The sequence below is a fragment of the Bos mutus genome, chromosome 8 (genome assembly GCF_027580195.1).
Source record: "Bos mutus isolate GX-2022 chromosome 8, NWIPB_WYAK_1.1, whole genome shotgun sequence".
NCBI lineage: Eukaryota > Metazoa > Chordata > Mammalia > Artiodactyla > Bovidae > Bos > Bos mutus.
The window spans coordinates 67543370-67566327 of NC_091624.1; the positions used below are offsets into that span (position 1 = coordinate 67543370).

The 22958-nt window shown below is 44.7% G+C and overlaps 1 long non-coding RNA gene across 1 annotated transcript in view; it reads right to left on the bottom strand.

Annotated features, from left to right (window-relative positions):
- Positions 1-15907: 15907 nt before the first annotated feature.
- Positions 15908-22958, bottom strand: part of LOC138988905 (uncharacterized) — a 39025-nt gene continuing 31974 nt past the window's right edge. The window contains exons 3-4 of the long non-coding RNA XR_011465156.1: positions 16568-16731; positions 15908-15990 (exon numbers count right to left, since the gene is read on the bottom strand). This is a non-coding gene — a long non-coding RNA (uncharacterized lncRNA). The remainder of the gene's footprint in view (positions 15991-16567; positions 16732-22958) is intronic.

The window sequence follows — 22958 nt, forward strand, 5'->3', positions numbered from 1 at the left end:
TAGACAGCCATATCCCCATTTTACAGGTGATGAAACTGAGGCACAGGAAGGGGAAGCAGTTTGCCTAAATTTTCACAGCCAAGGGTTGATGGAGTCAGATAGGAACTGCTGTGCTTAGTCGCTCAGTTGTGTCCAACTCTTTGCGACCCCATCAACTATAGCCTGCCAGACTCCTCTGTCCATGGGGATTCTCCAGGCAAGAATACTGGAGAAGGTTGCCATTTCCTCCTCCAGGGGATCTTCCCAACCCAGGGATTGAACCCAGGTCTTCCACATTGCAGGTGGATTCTTTACCATCTGAGCCACCAGGGAAGTCCATGAATACTGGAGTGGGTAGCTTATCCCTCCTCCAGGGGATCTTCTTGACCCAGTAATTGAACTGGAGTCTCCTGCATGGCAGGCAGATTCTTTACGAACTGAGCTACCGGGAAATTGTGTTACTCCAAAGTAAGTGTCTTTCCCTCTTGGGCTGCCTCTCCATCTCCCTGATGGAACCGCCTTACCCTGATCTCCCAAGACCAGGCTGAAGAGAGAGACTGAGTTGGATGCAGGGACCACATTTGGCTGGGTTTGACATGTGCTCAGAGGTTTGGTGACTAAATATAGGCAGCCATGAAATGTCTTGGCTATTGACTGTCTTCCCTCAGTTTTGGTCAGCTCGGGCCATTCTTGGTTTCCTTCATCCCTTTGAATCCCACGTACAGACTGAGAAATGATCATGGGTGACTCTTAGGACACACTAGAATTCCACTCTGACTTGGCCACAACATCAGTGAGCTTATGGGTCAAGCTCTTGGACATGCAGTCTGAGGGCACAGAGTGGCCTTACTGCCCTTCTTTTTCATGTTTTCATTTCCATTCCTCCACCCCTGTCTTCTGGCTTGTGGTGGGTGGGGAGGGGCAAGGGTCTCTGTGTAACCCTTTTCGCTAGTCTGGTCTACAGCACCCAAGGACTGGCTTAGAATCTGCTGTCCATCCCTCTGTTTGGGAAAACAATTACCAGACCCAGTCTCACAGGCATCGGGGGAGCCCCTCAGGCAGCGGGGGAGCCCCTCAGGGAGGTGCTGAAATCCCTGTGGGGCCTCCGGGTCCCAGCGAGTCATGTAGACTCAAAGGCCCTTCCAACCACCACCGAACGCCCTAGCTTAGATCTTACATAATTACTATTAAAATACACTTTGTAAAAAGCTCTTTCTGTGCTTAGCTGTGTCTCACTCTTTGTCACTGTTCAGACTGTAGCCCATCAGGCTCCCTAGTCCATGAGATTCTCCAGGCAAGAATACTGGAGTGGGTTCCCATGCCCTCCTCCAGGCCCTTCCCCACCCAGGGATCAAACCCAAGTCTCCCATGTCTCCTGCATTGCGTGGAGAGCAATGCTGAGCCAGCGGGGGAGCCTGGCTAAACATGTTTTATTTTAAAATGACATTTCTTGGGTTAAATTTTTGGGTCAAATATTACATATGCTTTACAGAAAATTTAGAAAAGAAAACAAAAGCACAAATAAGAAAAATAAGTATGTATTGCAATTCCATCAGCTGGAGATGATATTTGAAAATGTGTAACACTTCATCCATTGTTTGGGGGGGTGCCTATCTATGTTCACTTTTCTTTCTAAAAATGGAATCATATCCCATTTACCATGTTACCTAACAGCCACTTCTCTGCTTTCTCCTCGGCAAGTCAACCCTGATTTTGTTCAAATATAGGACAGCCATGTGCCCAAGGGAAGACTGGGACCTTCTCTGGCCTGAGGAAATGCAACTTAACTGGTCTAGGTCATTCTGAAAAATTCTACTCATCTTGCCAGTGAATGGCTTGGGAATAAACATGTGACAATATTTTGGCCAAACAGACAGGAAGGAAGTCTTTAGGGAACTTCTGGGAAATTTTTCTCTGCTCTTTGAAAAAAAGAGAAAAATCCAATGCTGCTTCAGTGGTACCCTTGCATTCATTTCTTATGTGCTTAGTTTAAATTCTGGTTTAAATGTTCTGAAAAATTTTGAGACTTTTAATACATGTTCCAAATTGCCTAGCAGTCCTTATCAACATATTTTGTACTAACAATTAAAAACTCTCCATGTAAGGTCTGGTTTCTCTTTCTTTACAGTGAGCTATCAAAAGAATCATTATCAATAAGTATTATTCCTGCAAATACAAACTTATTTTCCAACATGAGTTCTGTTTATGCAGAATATGTCTTCTAATAAACATTAGTACTTTATATTTTTCAACCAAGTTACACTAAATTCAAATTATTAGACCATAGGATCTAACCTCATATGATTCTAGTAATTTGAATTTAATGTAACATGGTTGAAAAATATAGACTAGATCCAAGTAAGGCCATATGTTTGGGTGGATGGTGCTCGATGCTGGCTATACACTTAGAATCACCTGGGGACTTTTAAATAAAAACACAATTTTTATAGAGATATAACTGACATTCAATATATTATAAATTGAGTTAGCAATTTTATAAGTTTTAACATACATACACATCCATGAAACCACCAAAATCAAGATAATAAATATATTTATCAACTCCAAATTGCAAGGCTTACTATCCTTGGTATTCCCTGCTGTCCACTGACTTGGAAATGACTGTTTCCTATACTTTGCCTGTTTATTTAGTTGTCTCAGGTAGGAAGGAAAATCCATTCCCTCTTACTCCATCTTAGACTGAAGCAGATACTCCCCACCTGGGGAGTTTTGTAAAACAGTCTCTTGGTTTTATCCTAGAACAAATGAACTATAATTTGGGGAGGGGGATAAATTATACTTCTTTGTATTTTTTCATTAAGGTACAATTTACATGCAATAAAGTTCATATTTTTTTGCATACAGTTCTGTGGATTTTGGCCAGTGTATACACTCATGAAACTATCACCACAGTCATGATGTAGATCAGTTCTCCCTCCTCTTCCAAACTCTCCTACTCCTCCTTGTGGTCAAGCCTCCCATCGCCAACCGCTAGCTCCTGGCAACCATCGATCCTGCCCCTTCCCATAGTATGAATACATGGACCAGAGTGGATGTTTGAACAAGGGGGACTGGCAGACGAAAGCTCTACAGTCAGCAAAACACACTGGCTCCTCTGAAGGAACCCAGGTGTAAGCACTCTTGGCCAAAGCTGCAGTTTGCCCCTTAGCCTGATGAGCAGCTATGGTCTCCAGCTGGGTTTCTTGGCACCAGAACGGCCATCATAATCAAAGTCCACTTAAGGCCTTATGAATATTAACAACACCATGAACATTAAGTACCTCATGGTCCCTCCATTCTTTCTTCTCTCTGTTCAGCACTTACATGCTCTGTATTCCTATCATGCCTCCTGGGCCACCAACCTATGTATCCACACTTCCTATTTGCTTTTCTTGTCTTCTAAAGCAGCACTGATTTTTCTTAAATAATACACAAATGCATACTATGAAGTATATGCGTCTTTTTGAATTATGGATAAAGAAGATGTGGTACATGTACACAATGGAATATTACTCAGCCATAAAAGGAACAAAATTGGGTCATTTGTAGTAACATGGATGGACTTAGAATCTGTCATACGGAGTGAAGTAAGTCAGAAAAACAAAATCATATATTAATGCTTATAGACGGAATCTAGAAAATGGTACGGATGAACCTGTTTGTAGGGCAGGAATAGAGATGCGGATATACAGAACAGACTTGTGGACACAGCAGGGGGGAGGAGAGGGTGGGACGAACTGAAAGAATAGCCCTGACACACACACACTCCCAGGTGCAAACCAGGTAACTCGTCGGAAGATCCTGTATAGCACAAGGAGCTCAGCTCAGTGCTCTGTGATGGCCCAGAGGAGTGGGATGGGGCGTGGTGGGAGGGGAGAGAGAGGGAAGAGAGAGGGGATACAGTATACACAGAGCTGACTCACTTTGTGGTAGAGCCAAAAACTAACACAACATCACAAAGCAATTATACTTCAATAAAAATGCATATTATGTTGTGGCATACATAAATGCCATCTTTCAAGTGTGCCCATAGGAACAAAGATGAAGAACTGCCCCTCCTTGTGAGGAGAGGCCTCAGAGGATGTGAGACACAGGACTGGATCCTGAAGACAAGAGTGGAGCAGCACTGTAACCGTGGGAAATAACAATGATAATTACAAGCATCTTGCTGGGGTCTCCCAAGAGTCTCATGAAGGTGGTTATTCTTATTCCATTTTCCCTTGAGGAACAAGCACAGAGAAAGGAAACAATTGATCAAGGCATTCAGAAGAGTTTAGTACTTCTGGCTTCATATTACATATGAATCCACTTCTTTACATATTACAATGGGGATTAAATCATCTCCACCTTCTCCAAGTTCTTTACAAAGATAAATGGTTCTAAGGAGAGCAAAGAGTGTCTGGAGACAGGGTTGATGAGGTGAAAGGGAAGAATTCCCACGCTTTCTCCAGTCATGTGGTCAGATTCACAGAACACCAATGACTACATCCAAAGAAATTCTCTCCACATTTGGCAACTGTTCCCTCATCCTGCAAAGCCAATAAAGCTTATAAAGAATAAGCTGCTAGAGGTGAGTGATCAGTTGAGAAGGGCAAAGCCAGTTGTCAGCCACTCCTGGGTTTAGGCGGTCCAGGGCTTAGATCTGAAATGCGGAAGCAGCTACCAGCTGTTGGGTCCCCACCTAAACTGAGAATAAAGATTTAAATGTAATAAGCCGTTTCAGGCTTTCAGAATTCTCAGCCATAGACAAGTTTGGCCCTTTACAGAGGCTTCCATCCACTTTGCAAGTCAATTATCCTTCAGTCTCTTCCCCTCTCTACGCTGTAACTCAGGACAGTGGCTCTTAGAGTGCAGTCTCTAGACCAGAGTATCAGCATTACTTAGGAATCTTTTTTACAATTGAGGTAAAAAAATGACGTAACATCAAATTGACCATTTTAAAGACTACCACTCATCCTCATGTAGTACTTTCTTAGTACTATGCAACTATCCTCCTCTACCTAGTCCCAAAACACTTTCATCATTCCAAAAGGAAAGCCTGTGCCCAGTAAGCAGTCACTCCTTCCTTGCACCCCAGCCCCAACCCCCACCCCCAGCCCCTGGCAACCACTAATCACTTGCTGCCTCTGTGGACCTGCCAATTCTGGACATTTCACAGAAATGGAGTCATGCAATATGTGATGTTTTGTGGCTGGCTTCTTTCACTTAGCATGACGTTCTTGAGGTTCATCCAGGTTGTAGCATGTGTTAACATTTCATTCATTTCTATAGTTCTAGGAACTTTTTAGAAATGCAAATTTCCTGCCTCACATAGACATAATGCCTGAGAAGCTCTGAGCCCTCTTTTGGTTCCTTGAATGCATCCTAGCATCTAAGAACTCCCAATTTAGGAGATGTCAGCCCAGGCTCTTTAACTCAGAAGGCAGTTGTTGGGTTCCTAAATCCAGGATTTTGTTATTCTGCCCAAAATCATGTGACAACATCAATGTTTCAAAACCAAAAATGTTTCTGCCTTTTTCTTGAGTTGTAGGAGAGGGCTGTCAGGATCTGCCAATTTCATTCCTTATCTTAAAAAACAAACTGAACATCTAGAGCACATTCCTTCAAAATAATCCCAGACTATCTACAATCTCTTGATGTTAACTTCACCCTTTTGCATTCTATTCCCATCCTATTTATAGAATGGCTAGTTTCTTCTCGAACATCTCCAAAGGTGCCTTCTGTTACCCAAGCTGTACGTGCTGCGAACAGGGCTGGCCCCGCTGGCACCTTCCTTTCACTCCCCATTTGGGAACAGTACACAGTCATTCCTGTGAACACGCCTCATCTCGATCCAGGAGCCCACTTAACGGCTTTCAGTTGCACTGAACCAAAAGGCATTTCTTTAGTTTGACACCCAAATTCTGAATTTCTTTGGTATGTTCCCCTCATGGTTGCTTGTGTAGCCCATCTGGCCCTCTGCTAATAATTTGTAGGTTTAGGAAGAAGAGCTGTCCTGGATGGCATGGGAACCTGTAGTGGGAAACGCAAAGAACTGGGCCCAAATAACTGGGTTTCAGGGCTGACTTGACTCATATTCTTGTTCGCTCAACAAACACAGAATTCGCTGAAGACTGTGTAGGCTAGCTACTAGGTGAGAACACAGCAGTGGGCAAGATTGACAATGCCCCCCCTGCTCCCAGTTTTGGGAGCATAAAAGTCTAGTGCACCGTCCAAACAAGCAAAGAGGCCACTTCAGCACCATGTGAGGAGGCGCTGTGGGGAGTGTCGGTGGCACTATGGAGGATACTCCAATGGCGGCGGTGGAAGAGGCTGTGGTGCTTGTGTTAGGGGAAGCACACCGACTGAAACCACGCCCCCCCACCCCCCCGCCCCCACCCCGGCCAGGCACCAGAGTAACATTAGCATGAGTTGTTTTATGACAGGAGGTCCTGGTAAGGAACATGGAATTAATAAGCCACCACCAACTGGAAGAGTTCAGGATAGGTCAAAAGGAGACACCACCTGTCTGACCACCTCCCAGAATCCCTTTCGCTGGCGTCCATCTTGGTTGAGTGATGTGTGCGCCACCAGGAAGGACTGTGAGTCAGAATGATGGGCAGAGACAACCTAGAAACTAAGCCCATCACCATAAAACCTGAGACTGTTGAACCACGAGGCAGAGCAGTTCTCCCGGTTTCCCTTACCCTACTGCTCTCTGCCCGGGTGCCCCTTCCCAGTAAAATCTCTTGCTTTCTCAGCACATGTGTCTCCTCGGACAGTTCATTTCCGAGTGTTAGACAAGAGCCCACTTTTGGGCCCTGGAAGGGGTCCCTTCCTGCAACAGTTGTGGTGTGTGTGTTCAGGAGAGGTCAAAGAAGACTCCGAGGAGAAAGAGAAGGATACGTTTAGACATGAAGGATGACTTAGCAGAACAGGATGTCAGGTGGGGCGGGGGTAGTTCAGTTGGAAAGAGCATCCCAGAGAGCGGAGATGGCATATGCACAGGCTGGGAGAGAGAAGGAGTGTGTGTCTTGCTAGGAACTAGAAGGATTGTGAAGTCGCTGGACTCCCGTGTCAGGGCTGGCTCTGCTGCGATATAGAGTTAGCAAGAGAAGAGTCTACAGAGCCCATTGAGAGCCATTGAGGGCCAGGGAAGCCATGGCCTCCTTGTCAGTAAACTCAGCGGGAACCCACAGCAGGGTTAAAGCTGAGTTGTGATTTGACCTGCTGTGTGTTTCCATGACCACTTGGACTATGTAAGGGGAGTGAATTGGAGGGAATGAGAAAAGAGACTGCGAATCCAGTCAAGAGGCTCTTGCACCTGGGGCCTCTCATATCACTGCTTCTGGGCGTGTAAATACAATACGCTGGAGAACAGTTTGAGAAGGTCTAGTGGACGGAGGAGCCTGGTGGGCTGCTGTCCATGGGGTTGCACAGGGTCAGACACGTTTGAAGCGACTTAGCATGTATGCATGCATTGAAGAAGGAAATGGCAACCCACTCCGGTGTTCTTGCCTGGAGAATCCCAGGGACAGAGGAGCCTGGTGGGCTGCTGTCTGTGGGGTCGCAGAGTCAGATACGACTGAAGCGACTTAGCAGCAGCAGCAGTAAAGTCAAAGATATGTGTGCTCTGTAATCCAGAAAGCTTCATCACAAGAAGTTATGAGAAAGATGCTCATAACTATATTCTTTAAAATAAAAAATGGAAGCAATTTAGGTGCCCATGAGTAGGAGAATGGATAAAATGTGATACATAAAACATGCTATATTTATATGATGGATTTTTATGCAGGAGTTAAGATGAATGAACTGGGGATGAATTTATCAAGCTGAAAAATCTCAAAAGCATAATGCTGAACAAAGAGCCATGGTATGCAGAAATGCAGGTACAACCTGACATCCTGTACTTAAAAGTTTGTAAGGTCTACCATTACTTTACACATCCTTAAGAGAAAAAAATGCTGAGAACTAAACTCTGACAAACTGTGTTCTTGTCACTTATTAGATACTTTATACTTGATTAGAAAATCTTTTACACCATATATTACTCCCATGCATGCATAAAAAGGGGGAATAGAAGTGAAATAAATCAGATATGGGTTCCCCCAACTTTTACACATATAAATCTTAACTCTTCTAAATTCTCTTGACTTAAAGTCACAGATGTCTGTGTTTCCCAAATAATAAATCCTCCATCCAACTACAGGATGGGTAACAAGGCATTCTTAAGTAATCCATAAGAAAATTCACAGCCATTGGCACTGGGTTCTTAAGCTATTTTTGCAGTTAGGTATAACTGAGCTTCTTTGGAGTCCTCCTTCTATAACACTGCTGGACGTTTCTGATTTATCATCACCCCCACGATCTCCTCACAATCACTTGATTCCTGAAGGAGAAGAGTGCCCCCACCAATGTCTCCACAATTTTCAGCAAGTTTGGTCCTGCTGCTTTTGGATGTGTAGGCAGTAGGGAACGATTGCCACCCAGCTATTGGAAGGTATCATCAGTTACAAGAGCATCATGATTTCAGAGATATTCAAATGGGAAAAAAGTTGTGTGTTTTACATTTTGGAGGATAAGTTCAGAACAAGAGAATATTAGCAAACCCACTTGCCTTCACAGTCATGCTACATCCTCCCATCCAGCTTCGTAAACCAACATTTTGATATCACTAAAGAGATCCAACCAGTCCATCCTAAAGAAGACCAGCCCTGGGTGTTCATTGGAAGGACTGATGCTGAGGCTGAAACTCCAATACTTTGGCCACCTCATGTGAAGAGTTAATTTATTGGAAAAGACTCTGATGCTGGGAGGGATTGGGGCAGGAGGAGAAGGGGTTGACAGAGGATGAGATGGCTGGATGGCATCACCGACTCCATGGACATGAGTTTGAGTGAACTCCAGGAGTTGGTGATGGACAGGGAGGCCTGGCGTGCTGCGATTCATGGGGTTGCAAAGAGTCAGGCATGACTGAGAGACTGAACTGAACTGAACTGATGGGTGGAATCTAAAAAAATGATACAAATGAATTTACAAAACAGAAACTGACTCACAAACACAGAAAAGAAACTTATGGTTACCAAAGGGGAAAGGGAGGGGAAAGGGATAAATTAGGAATTTGGGATTAGCAGATACAAACTACTATATATAAAACAGATAACCAACAAGATCCTCGTATATAGCACAGGGGACTATATTCAACATCTTGGAGTAAACTATAATGGAAAAGAGAAAAAATATGTGCTTTAGAAATGAGGAAATATGGTAGCTGTCATTTATGAATAAAAATATATTTATAAACCATAAAAACTATGCTTAGAAATAATAAACACCATTTAAAGACTGCTGCTAGTGGAAATCTGCTGTACGATGCAGGGAGCTCAAACCTGGCGCTCTGTGACAACCTAGAGGTGTGGGAATGGGGTGGGAGGTGGGAGAGACATTCAAGAGGGAGGTTACATATATATATATATATATATATATATATATATATATATATATATATATATATACCTATGGCTAATTCGTGTTGATAATATGGAGAAGCCAACACAGTATTGTAAAGCAATTATCCTCCAATTAAAAATAAATAATTTAAAAATAAAAATAATAAATACAGCTGCCATCACAGAGAGAGTGGTGATGTGGAAACAGAAGGCATGTTATGGGAACAGATGCACACTGGGACTTCCAGTCAATTGTTCACATTCCCATCTTTAAGCTTGGCAGTGTCACATGGGTGGGTATTTGTATTACTTGCCACAATTTCTGTAAGACAACTATTTCACAACTTTTAGAAAAAGGCTTCTCTGGTGGTTCAGCTGGTAAAGAATCTGCCTGCAATGCGGGAGACCTGGGTTCGATCCTGGGTTGGGAAGATCACCTGGAAAAGGGAACAGCTACCCACTCCAGTATTCTGGCCTGGAGAATTCCATGGACTCTATAGTCCATGGGGTGGCAAAGAGTTGGACACAACTGAGTGACTTTCACTTTTACTTTCAAAAAAAAGGAGACTGCCACACAAGCCCAATTCTGTTAATAGTCGCTGTGTGAATCAGGGAATGTGTGCAACTTCAGCTTTCTATTCTATTACTACATTGAGGTGGCTACGTGGGCACAGGAGGGCCTAGAGGAGCTACTCCACGTTCAAGGTCGGGAGGGGCGGCAGTGAGAAGATACCCCTCATCCAAGGTAAGGAGCAGCGGCTGTGCTTTGCTGGAGCAGCTGTGAAGAGATACCCCACGTCCAAGGTAAGAGAAATCCAAGTAAGACGGTAGGTGTTGCAAGAGGGCATCAGACAGCAGACACACTGAAACCATAATCACAGAAAACTAGTCAATCTAATCACACTAGGACCACAGCCTTGTCTAACCCAATGAAACTAAGCCATGCCCATGGGGCCACACAAGACGGGTGGGTCATGGTGGAGAGGTCTGACAGAATGTGGTCCACTGGAGAAGGGAATGGCAAACCACTTCAGTATTCTTGCCTTGAGAACCCCATGAACAGTATGAAAAGGCAAAATGATAGGATACTGAAAGAGGAACTCACCAGGTCAGTAGGGGCCCAATATGCTACTGGAGATCAGTGGAGAAATAACTCCAGAAAGAATGAAGGGATGGAGCCAAGCAAAAACAATACCCAGTTGTGGATGTCACTGGTGATAGAAGCAAGGTCTGATGCTGTAAAGAACAATATTGCATGGGAACCTGGAATGTCAGGTCCATGAATGAGGGCAAATTGGAAGTGGTCAAACAGGAGATGGCAAGAGTGAACATCGACATTCTAGGAATCAGTGAACTAAAATGGACTGGAATGGGTGAATTTAACTCAGATGACCATTATATCTACTACTGTGGGCAGGAATCCCTCAGAAGAAATGGAGTAGCCATCATGGTCAACAAAAGAGTCCAAAATGCAGTACTTGGATGCAATCTCAAAAAGGACAGAATGTTCTCTGTTCATTTCCAAGGCAAACCATTCAACATCACAGTAATCCAAGTCTATGCCCCAACCAGTAACGCTGAAGAAGCTGAAGTTGAATGGTTCTATGAAGACTTACAAGATCTTTTAGAACTAACACCCAAAAAAGATGTCCTTTTCATTATAGAGGACTAGAATGCAAAAGTAGGAAGTTAAGAAACACCTGGAGTAACAGGCAAATTTGGCCTTGGAATATGGAATGAAGCAGGGAAAAGGCTAATATACTTTTGCCAAGAAAATGCACTGGTCATAGCAAGCACCCTCTTCCAACAACACAAGAGAAGACTTTACACATGGACATCACCAGATGGTCAACACCGAAATCAGATTGATTATATTCTTTGCAGCCAAAGATGGAGAAGCTCTATACAGTCAGCAAAAACAAGACCAGGAGCTGACTGTGGCTCAGATCATGAACTCCTTATTGCTAAATTCAGACTTAAATTGAAGAAAGTAGGGAAAACCACTAGACCATTCAGGTATGACCTAAATCAAATCCCTTATGATTATACAGTGGAAGTGAGAAATAGATTTAAGGGACTAGATCAGATAGATAGAGTGCCTGATGAACTATGGATGGAGGTACATGACATTGTACAGGAGACAGGGAGCAAGACCATCCCCATGGAAAAGAAATGCAAAAAAGCAAAATGGCTGTCTCGGGAGGCCTTACAAATAGCTGTGAAAAGAGAAGCGAAAAGCAAAGGAGAAAAGGAAAGATATGAGCATCTGAATGCAGAGTTCCAAAGAATAGCAAAAAGAGATAAGAAAGCCTTCCTCAGCGACCAATGCAAAGAAATAGAGGAAAACAACAGAATGGGAACGACTAGAGATCTCTTCAAGAAAATCAGAGATACCAAAGGAACATTTCATGCAAAGATGGGCTCGATAAAGGACAGCAATGGTATGGACCTAACAGAAGCAGAAGATATTAAGAAGAGGTGGCAAGAATACACAGAAGAACTGTACAAAAAAGATCTTCACGATCAAGATAATCACAACGGTGTGATCACTCACCAAGAGCCAGAAATCCTGGAATGTGAAGTCAAGTGGGCCTTAGAAAGCATCACTACAAACAAAGCTAGTGGAGGTGATGGAATTCCAGTGGAGCTATTTCAAATCCTGAAAGATGATGCTGTGCAAGTGCTACACTCAATATGCCAGCAAATTTGGAAAACTCAGCAGTGGCCACAGGACTGGAAAAGGTCAGTTTTCATTCCAATCCCAAAGAAAGGCAATGCCAAAGAATGCTCAAACTACTGCACAATTGCACTCATCTCACACGCTAGTAAAGTCATGCTCAAAATTCTCCAAGCCAGGCTTCAGCAATATGTGAACCGTGAACTTCCTGATGTTCAAGCTGGTTTTAGAAAAGGCAGAGGAACCAGAGATCAAATTGCCAACATCCACTGGATCATGGAAAAAGCAAGAGAGTTCCAGAAAAACATCATTTCTGCTTTATTGACTATGCCAAAGCCTTTGACTGTGTGGATCACAATAAACTGTGGAAAATTCTGAAAGAGATGGGCATACCAGACCACCTGACCTACCTCTTGAGAAACCTGTATGCAGGTCAGGAAGCAACAGTTAGAACTGGACATGGAACAACAGACTGATTCCAAATAGAAGGAGTACATCAAGGCTGTATATTGTCACCCTGCTTATTTAACTTATGTGTAGAGTACATTATGAGAAATGCTGGGCTGGAAGAAGCACAAGCTGAATCAAGATTGCCGGGAGAAATATCAATAACCTCAGATATGCAGATGACACCACCCTCATGGCAGAAAGTGAAGAGGAACAAAAAAGCCTCTTGATGGAAGTGAAAGAGGAGAGTGAAAAAGTTGGCTTAAAGCTCAACATTCAGAAACGAAGATCATGGCATCCGGTCCCATCACTTCATTCATTCAGGGAAACAGTGGAAACAGTGTCAGACTTTCTTTTTTTGGACTCCAAAATCACTGCAGATGGTGACTGCAGCCATGAAATTAAAAGACGCTTACTCCTTGGAAGGAAAGTTATGACCAACCTAGATAGCATTTTCAAGAACAGAGACATTACTTTGCCAACAAAGGTCCGTCTAGTCAAGGCTATGGTTTTTCCTGTGGTCATGTATGGATGTGAGAGTTGGACTGTGAAGAAGGCTGAGCGCCGAAGAATTGATGCTTTTGAACTGTGGTGTTGGAGAAGACTCTTGAGAGTCCCTTGGACTGCAAGGAGATCCAACCAGTCCATTCTGAAGGAGATTAGCCCTGGGATTTCTTTGGAAGGACTGATGCTAAAGCTGAAACTCCAGTACTTTGGCCACCTCATGTGAAGAGTTGACTCATTGGAAAAGACTCTGATGCTGGGAGGGATTGGGGGCAGGAGGAAAAGGGGACGACAGAGGATGAGATGGCTGGATGGCATCACCGACTCGATGGCCATGAGTCTGAGTGAACTCCAGGAGTTGGTGATGGACAGGAAGGCCTGGCATGCTGCGATTCATGGGGTCGCAAAGAGTCAAACACAACTGAGCAACTGAACTGAACTGAACTGAACTGAATACATTACAAAGAGGGCCACACCTCTTCTCCTTGCCTCAGAGGAATTCTAGGTTGTTGTGAAGGTCAAAACTGCAAGTGCTTGTGCAATCCATTGTTAGACCATAAAGCGCAGCAGAGAAAGGTTCCTGAGACTGTCACCTCACAAGTTTACCAAACATCTTAGCAGGGATGTGTGGGAGGTGCTCGCAGCAATGGCCCCCAGTGTACTGGGCGCCACCCATCTGCACCCCTTTGGCAATATGACTCTGCCACTCCTCCCATCAAATGGGAGCCTGTTTCTCCACTCCTAAGCTCTGGGCTGGCCTTGGGACCTGCTGTGATCAACAGAATATGGTGACAGTGACCCGGCAAGCACCAGAGCCTAGACCTCAACATGCAGGTGTCTTTCACTGGAACACTTCAGATTCCAGAGACACCCCCACCTCTCACCAGGCTGGGCAGCCCGGTCTAGCCTATTGGAGAATGGAAAGTTGAGAGGAACCAAGAAGCCCAGCCAACAGCCAGTACCAACTGCCAAACATGAGTCAGGCCATCTTGAACTTTCCAGTCCCACTGACCCTCTGGTCAAATGCTGCCAACTAACAGAATTAACCCCCCTGATGATCCACAGAACCATGATAAATAGTCATCAGGGTCTTTAGGTCACCATGTTTCAGGGCGGTTTGTTTTGCAGAGTTGGGTACACTGACCTGTGACTGAAAGTTTGGTTTAGTCTATTCTGCTGATGACAATATCTTTGCCATTTTGTAAGTTGAGTTTAGGAATTATTAAGCACCCACTCTGTGTTGGTTATGGGGTGTGTGCTGTGAAGACTACCAAAAAAGGACTATAGATAAATGCCTCAGCCATAGCACAAACAAGAACTGTAACCTCGTTAGGAAAAGAAGACGTAAATGATAGAAAGTAAAGTAAGAATGTGCTAAACCGAGAAAGATGTGCTTTGCAGAGGAAAGTGAACATTTTCTTATTACATAGCAGAAACTCTGGCTTAGTTCATAGAATCCTCACAGCAACTCTATAAGGCAGGTACTGTGATTATTCCCATTTTACAGGTAAGGAAACTGAGGAAGCTGCAGGGAAGTAAGCTGTCCAGAGTCACATAGCCAGCAAGTGGTTGGCCCTGGCCTGGGAACTAGTAGCCTGACAGCAAAGCCCACATGTGCCCTAGACTAGACAGATGACAGTAAGGCTAGTGCTGTGAGGATGTGGGGACAGATGCTTTGGGAGGGGCTGGGTTCCTAGGCAAGAGAGACCTCAGGTGGCCTTGGAGGTTGGGTGGGAGTTGGAGTGGAATTTAGAAAGTTCCAGGCAGAGATCATGGTGTATGCACATGGGGGGTTTGGAGCCCCATGAGAAGCTGAGCCCAGCTGGGTCAGGACCTGCCTCTCTCCAACCCAGGAGTCTGTGACTATCCTTCCAGGCCACCTACATCCCAGTGAGACCCCCACTGCCTGGCTGAGGGGAAGCCCGGGAGAGATGGGCTGGGAAGAGCTTGGAAAGTGGAAGTATCATTCCCACTTGGAAAGTGGCAGTGTCTCAAGGCAGGATGGAGGGGCAGGACAGAACCAGGAAACAGGGAATGGGGGCCTCCAGGGCTGCCAGGATTCTCAGCTGGGGTGAGGAGGAGGCAGTGAGTTGGGGAGTTGTCATCCTGCTGCCCCGCGGAGCCCACGTCCATCAGCCAGGACAAGCGGCTGGGGCAGGCCACGGGTGCCAGGCCAGAAGATGCCCCATTTCCCTGGGACCTGTGGGGTGGACTTGCTTCTTATGTCCCTGTGTGCACCCAGACCATCTTATCCTGTTGTTTTATACGAGCGACAGCCAGCAAAATTATTTCTGCCAAAACCTATGCTATGACTCTAGAGGGAGAGTTGTGTTCAGAGATGCTTTTGAAATTCTCCTAAACAACCTGTGAGTTATGATGGAACATTTTAATAAGAGTCCAATTCTTATTTTTGTATGTATTCTTGATTAAGCTATGTCATTTCGCCTTATAAAGGTGCTTTTACTGGTGGGGTGGTGATGGGGATTGCTGGTTGCTTACTGATGTAGTTACTGTTCCTAAGAAGGACCCATGAAAAGCAGAGACCACAGGAGCATCATCTGGCTTCACCACTCACTCACCCTGACTCCCACCCCTGCAACACTGAATTGCTCACAGCCTATGGGAGTTCAGGAAAGGCTTCCAGTGAAGAGGCATTTGAAATGGGCCTTGGAGGATGGAGATTTCGATGGGTGAGGCCAGAGGATAGAGTTTACCTGCTTATGGGTAAACTGAGCAATGGCCTGGCACCCTGCAGGGGGTGAAAAAAAAATCTATGTAAGAACAGAGCTGGGGAAAGAGAGTAAGATGGGACATGTCAGACAGCTGGGTTGGCGTTAGGGACTTTAAACAGACAGTTGGGAGACATGGACTTGCCTTCTGAAAGCAAGATGACAAACACAACATCTCGTGAAAGCAGCAATTGTTCCTGCTTGTTCTTAATTCAACCTTGTGGATCTGGATAAGTACAGACAGATAAAAATTGTGTGATTCTGAGACCATCCTGTGTAAAAAGAGCAGATGACTCTACCTGAACAAACCGTTGCAGAGCAAATGATATAAAGTGTATATTTTGGTGAACTTTAAATTGTACATGTAATACATGGTTGGGGTAGAAAAATTTGAAAACATGCATAAGCAAAAGAAAGAAAAAAGAAATAACACTTATAATACTACCATCCAGAGATATTATGCCTTTCAGACTTCTCTCAATGTATGGATATAAATTTATGTTACATAAGTGGGCTCATACTGCTTTAGAACCCACTTTAGAAAACTTAATATCCTGTGACTATCTTTCCATATAAATAAATACATTCCCCAGCATCATTTTAAACGGCCATTTTTTAGTCCATATTGAAGAACATCTTGAACCGTCTTCAATCTCCCACTTCTATTCGTGTTAAAATCTTAACTGTATCCATTCGAGCGATGTGTTCTTAGCCACATGTACAGAAGAGGGCACTTGAAAAATCAAACCCAGAGTAATCATCCCCATTATGTCAATCACTTTAGAGCTCTTTCCATTGCTTACCTGATGGAGCATTCTGCCGTCTGGCAGAGAGTCTTCAGGTGGTGCTATTAGGCGGCACAGTTCCTTCAGAACACAGATGACTCATCTGATGACTATGTGGGCTACTTCTGTGCGGACTTGACCCCACTTCTAGTGTCTTGTATTTCTGTATTCACTCCAACTCCCTCAAAAAAGAAACGACAAGAATGTGATGTTTTGCAGTTGTTCGTGATTGATGATGCATTCTTGAAACAGGGAAAAAATTAATGGATTCAGTAGATCCTGCAAAATGTTTATGAGTAGACTGAGCAGAAGAAAATGCCTTTTCTACTAGGTAAGCTGTACCTGGGGCCTGCTGAGAAGTTAACTGCTGCTGATATCAGACTCACCCTGATGAGATAGAAATGCTGAGCTGAAGTGTGCCCCCTTGGTTTGCATAGTCCGGTTTTCTCTGGCACCATCCACGTACGATAAAATTTGTCTCTCAGATACGAGCATCTTTAAAATGATGACATCAAAAACAAATACTACAAATTTGAACCTCAGGGAAGAATGAAGCATAGGGACCTCATTGCTTCCCTCTAGTGGTTATGTCCTGTTTCAGCTGGTCTCTTGGCACTTGGGTGGGTCCTGTACTGGGAAACCCAGCGCCCTCTTGTGGAGGGCAGGAGAAGGTGTCCACATTTCTCATAAGGGCAGAGACCTGGACTGCGCCCGGGGATTGGCAAAGACTAACTTGACCTGCTGCTGCTGCTGCTAAGTCACTTCAGTCGTGTCCGACTCTGTGTGACCCCATAGATGGCAGCCCACCAGGCTCCCCCGTCCCTGGGATTTTCCAGGCAAGAACACTGGAGTGGGTTACCATTTCCTTCTCCAATGCATGAAAGTGAAAAGTGAAAGTGAAGTTGGTCAGTAACCCTAACCCTAACTTGACCTGAGGGACTGGTAAACACGAGTCACCTCCGCCAGAGCTTGTGGACGTGTTCCACACACCGAGATGTCTTAGAAGCAGAATCAAATAAATTCTCATGATTTAATTGTCTTTTTAAAAAAATACTTGTTGATGTTCTATTTATTCTGTGACTTTGAACGTCCTCTTGGAATTAGCCAAATTAAGTAGTAGAATATAGCCCTGTTTATCAGACATGGTCCATGAATAAAGAGAACGCTCCCAAGAGCTGATAGTGCAACCCATGGACCAGGATAACTTGTCAGGTTTTGCAGATAGAAGATAATGATTAAAGATGTGGGCTGTGATGCCTACTTCCCGTGCTGGTTCTGCTAACCAGGCAGGCACCTGCAGGCAGGCACCTGACTTAAGTTTTCAAAACCTCCCTTTCCTATAAAATGAGAGTGCTGATAGTTCCCACCTTGCAGAGTTATGACAATTCAGTGGTGAAGAATTGGCCTGCGGATGCAGGAGACTCAGGAGACTCAGGTTCGATCCCTGGGTCTGGAAGATCTCCTGCAGAAGGAAATGGCAACCCACTCCAGTATTTTTGCCTGGGAAATCCCCTAAACAGAGGAGACTGCTGGGTTACAGTCCACAGGGTCACAATGAGTCAGAAACAACTGAGGACGCATGCAAATAAATATATTAACACATTGTACTTAGCAAATGCTATTACTATTTAACCCGAAGATTAACAGTTTTTAAAAGGTGTATTACTTTCTTTGTTGCCTTCTATGACAAAGTACAATGACCAACATTAATCATTTCCTAGGAGGCTCCTATTTCTCCTTGTGAAAAATGACTCTATGCCCGTAAATAAGGCAATGAAGAGCTAAGAAGTGGCAGAGGTCTGAGTACGGTTATCCAACGTTTTCCTACTACAAGCCTAGTGGCCTTCATATGAACTGCCTGTCCTACATTCTGAGCTCTTCTATTTCCATTTTCACCTGTTCTGTCCCTGTCTTATCGCCCATTTCTAACACCACTGTTGACTTCACGTCTCTCCAATCTGCTGTGGACTCAGAAAGGAGGTAACAGAGCTCATTAGAATTTTGCTTTATGCCATAGGTTAAATAGGCTCCAGCGGGAATATCTGAATTCTTTCCCTGTTTGCAAAACACTTAATCTCCTGTCTGAATACATGCATGCCTTTTAGCATCCATGGAATCCGTACCTAAAGAGTAGAAAAGAACTAAAAAAATAAAAATAAAAAAATGAAAGTGTTAAAAGACTTTTTTGTTTAGGATGGGCGGCTGATCATGTGAGCGGGGAGCTTTGGAGGCAATCCTATTTTGTCTTTTGTCTCCTGATTGGAGGGAGGGTAGGCTGGATTCTACTCCCTGGCCTGGAAGCACTGGCCCCTAGTGTTCGGGTTGGGTACTGCTGGGAGGGCAGGCTACTGTTTGACAGAAAACGGTCTTGCAGGTAGTGGTAATGGAAGTTCAGTTCAGTCGCTCAGTTGTGTCTAACTCTTTGCGACCCCATGGGCTGCAGCACGCCAGGCCTCCCTGTCCATCACCAACTCCCGGAGTCCACCCAAACCCATGTCCATTGAGTCAGTGATGCCAACCAACCATCTCCTCCTCTGTCGTCCCCTTCTACTCCTGCCCCCAATCCCTCCCAGCATCAGGGTCTTTTCAAATGAGTCAGCTCTTTGCATCAGGTGGCCAAAGTATTGGAGTTTTAGCTTCAACATTAGTCCTTCCAATGAACACCCAGGACTGATCTCCTTTAGGATGGATTGGTTGGATCTCCTTGCAGTCCAAGGGACTCTCAAGAGTCTTCTCCAACACCACAGTTCAAAAGCATCAATTCTTTGGCCCTCAGCCTTCTTCACAGTCCAACTCTCACATCCATACATGACCACTGGAAAAACCATAGCCTTGACTAGACGGACCTTTGTTGACAAAGTAATGTCTCTGCTTTTTAACATGCTGTCTGCTGCTGCTGCTGCTGCTGCCAAGTTGCTTCAATCGTGTCTGACTCTGTGCGACCCCATAGAAGGCAGCCCACCAGGCTCCTCCGTCCCTGGGATTCTCCAGGCAAGAACACTGGAGTGAGTTGCCATTTCCTTCTCCAATGCATTAAAGTGAAAAGGGAAAGTGAAAGTGAAATCGCTCGGTCGTGTCCAACCCTCAGCGACCCCATGGACTACAGCCTTCCAGGCTCCTCCATCCATGGGATTTTCCAAGCAGAAGTACTGGAGTAGGGTGCCATTGCCTTCTCCGAATATGCTGTCTAGGTTGGTCATAACTTTCCTTCCAAGGAGTAAGCGTCTTTTAATTTCATGGCTGCAGTCACCATCTGCAGTGATTTTGGAGCCCCCTAAAATAAAGTCAGCCACTGTTTCCACTGTTTTCCCATCTATTTCCCATGAAGTGATGGGACCAGATGCCATGGTCTTAGTTTTCTGAATGTTGAGCTTTAAGCCAACTTTTTCACTTTCCTCTTTCACTTTCATCAAGAGGCTCTTTAGTTATTCTTCACTTTCTGCCATAAGGGTGGTGTCATCTGCACATCGGAGGTTATTGATATTTCTCCCGGCAATCTTGATTCCAGCTTGTACTTCCTCCAGCCCAGCGGTAATGGAAGAGCAAGCAGATATTAGCCAGGGGAGCATAACTGGAGGAGAATCTGAACCAGAGTCAAGATGGGAGCAAAGACCACAGTGAGGAGAGAGGCAAGGTGGGTCTATGATTGAGAGTACAAATAACAAGGTATGAAGTGGGGGTGTGCTGCCTGTAGCTTTGTAGTGTAGTGAGGTCTGGGAGCATGATTCCTCCAGCTCTGTTCTTCCTTCTCAAGATTGTTTTGGCTATTCAGGATCTTTTGTGTCTCCATACAAAATTTTAAAATTATTTGTTCTAATTCTGTGAAAAATGCCATTCGTATTTTGATAGGGATTACATTGAATCTGTAGATTGCCTTGGGTAGTGTGGTCATTTTAACAATGTACATTCTTCCAATCCAAGAACACAGTGTATCTTTCTGTCTGTTTGTGTCATTTTCAATTTCATCAGCATTAGTCATATAGCTTCCTGAGAACAGACCTTTTACCTGTAGGTAAGTTAAGTTTTTAATGACACTGACTGGCACGGCATGTATTTCATTACAGATCCAAGATGCCTAATGACATTTAAATTTCTTTTTTTTATTTTATATTGGGATATAGCCAATTAACAATGTTGTGATAGTTTCGAGTGCACAGCAGAGCAACTAAGCCATGTATATATACATGTATCCATTCGCTCCCAAACTCCGCTCCCACTCAGGCTGCCACATAACATTGAGCACGGTTCCCTGTGCTAGACAGTAGGTCCTTGTTGGTCAAATGACATTTTAAAACCGATATATTTTATTTTTAATTTTCCTATTGTGGTCTCTCACACTAGAACATAATCACATTGCCTGGCATATAGAAGGTACTTCTCTTAGATGGCTTTTTCTTAGAAACAGACCCTGAATCAAGAAATGTAAGTGTGTGTGATTTATTAAGGACATGCTTCTGGGAGAAACCGCTAAGGAAGCAGGGAGGCTGGAGAGAGAAGAGGATGCTGTCAAGAAATGGTGCAATGGCAGAAGAAAGTCCTGGTCTCTGAGTCCCAGGGGAGCTCTGGAAAGTCAGTTGCACCTCAGAGTTTGTCCCTCTGGGAGGCAAGGAAGGCAGTATTCCAAATATTCCCTCCCACAGTGAGGTCAGTCACCGAGCGGCAGAGGCCAGGGAGTGCACAGTGGGTAATAAACTCCCACTCTCCAAGCAGACAAGATGACTTCAGCAGCCACAGTCAGAGCTTGGAGGAAAGGTGACACCGTAAGCAGCTAGCCCTGCAGCACAGAAAAGCTGGGGCCTGGGAAGTGTGTCAGGGGTGTCCCCTCGAGTTCTCACTGAGGGTGTAACAAATGAGTGGATCAACGAACAAGTACAAGGCCCCCACCCCTCCATAAGGGCACACATGGTGCCAGTTTTTGCTTTATGTTATGTGTACTTACATCCCCTTTACCCAGTGCTCTATGGATTAGATTTTGGTAAAGAAAGATTGTTCAGCCAGAGAGCTAACTTCTCCTTATCCAGGACACTGGGGTTTGGGCATAGGCCCCTCCGATGACAGAGACAGCAGAACTGGGTTGGTTTCCAGAGTCAAACCTTCCAAAGAACTGGAATCACCCATGCGTGAGTGTGACCTCAAGAAAGATGTGACCACTGTGGTCCTGGTCCTGGCCTTAGAATGGACAGGAAGGGGTTTAATGTGACCCTGCACCTATCATTGAGTGACCCAAGAGCAAATGAAACCCTGCAAGTCCATCCCCAGGGCAACATGAGAAGGTGATTCAGAGTCCAATGTGAGAACAGAAAAAGAAGAGATCGAAGTCAGTCTCCCCATGGGGAGTGGCAATAAACAGCCCAGAAGATAAGTTTTTGTGCCCATAAATATCTTACATGATGATGAAGAGAATACACAGATGTGTGAAAACCTCATAAACAAGAAAGTGGCTCTGTCCCAGCTGCTCACAGTCAGAGAACTGCATCACCATCCACTACCCCGGAGGAAGGAGCAAAGATTAAAACCAGAATGACCTCCATTCTTGAGGCTTATTTTAGTCAAAATGGGTCTAGTTCTTTGGTAGAAATTTTGTCTTCCTATAGAGAGGTAGCTCGGAGAAGGCAATGGCACCCCACTCCAGTACTCTTGCCTGAAAAATCCCATGGATGGAGGAGCCTGGTAGGCTGCAGTCCATGGGGTCGCTAAGAGTCAGACACGACTGAGCAACTTCCCTTTCACTTTTCACTTTCATGCATTGGAGAATGAAATGGCAACCCACTCCAGTGTTCTTGCCTGGAGAATCCCAGGGACGGGGGAGCCTGGTGGGCTGCCGTCTATGGGGTCGCACAGAGTCGGACACGACCGAAGCGACTTAGCAGCAGTAGCAGCAGCAGCAAGGAGGTAGCTATGTTCAAATAAAGATACTCTCCTTTCTTACATTCCCATTGACGGACCCCTAACATGGGTTGTCCTGTAGAAAAAACGTGCAGTGAATCTGAGGGTTTCATGCATAGCTCACCTGTGCCGTCCAGCCTAGAAGACTGGGGAGAAACTGCCACAAAAATCATACCCAAATAAGATCCTGGTATACAGACTTTGTTACATAAGTCTTGTGTGTTTCAGAGTCTTAGAAATGAACAAGGAAACAAACAAACAAACAAAAAAATAGTACATTCTGACACTTAGCTGTGTTCCCAGCAGTTGAGGGAACAGCATACTGAGTCTGGAAAGGCGAGGGGCGACAGTGCCTGAAGCAGAAAGGGAACCCAGGCCACTTTCTTTCCACCGTATTTGAATCTGAATGCAGGTCTGTCCGCTTATGTGCCCTTTTCACTGTGGACATAACCAGACGGGTACACAGTGAATTAAAGGATTAAGACACCAACTGAACTGACCCTTGTAACAACTTTTCAAGGAG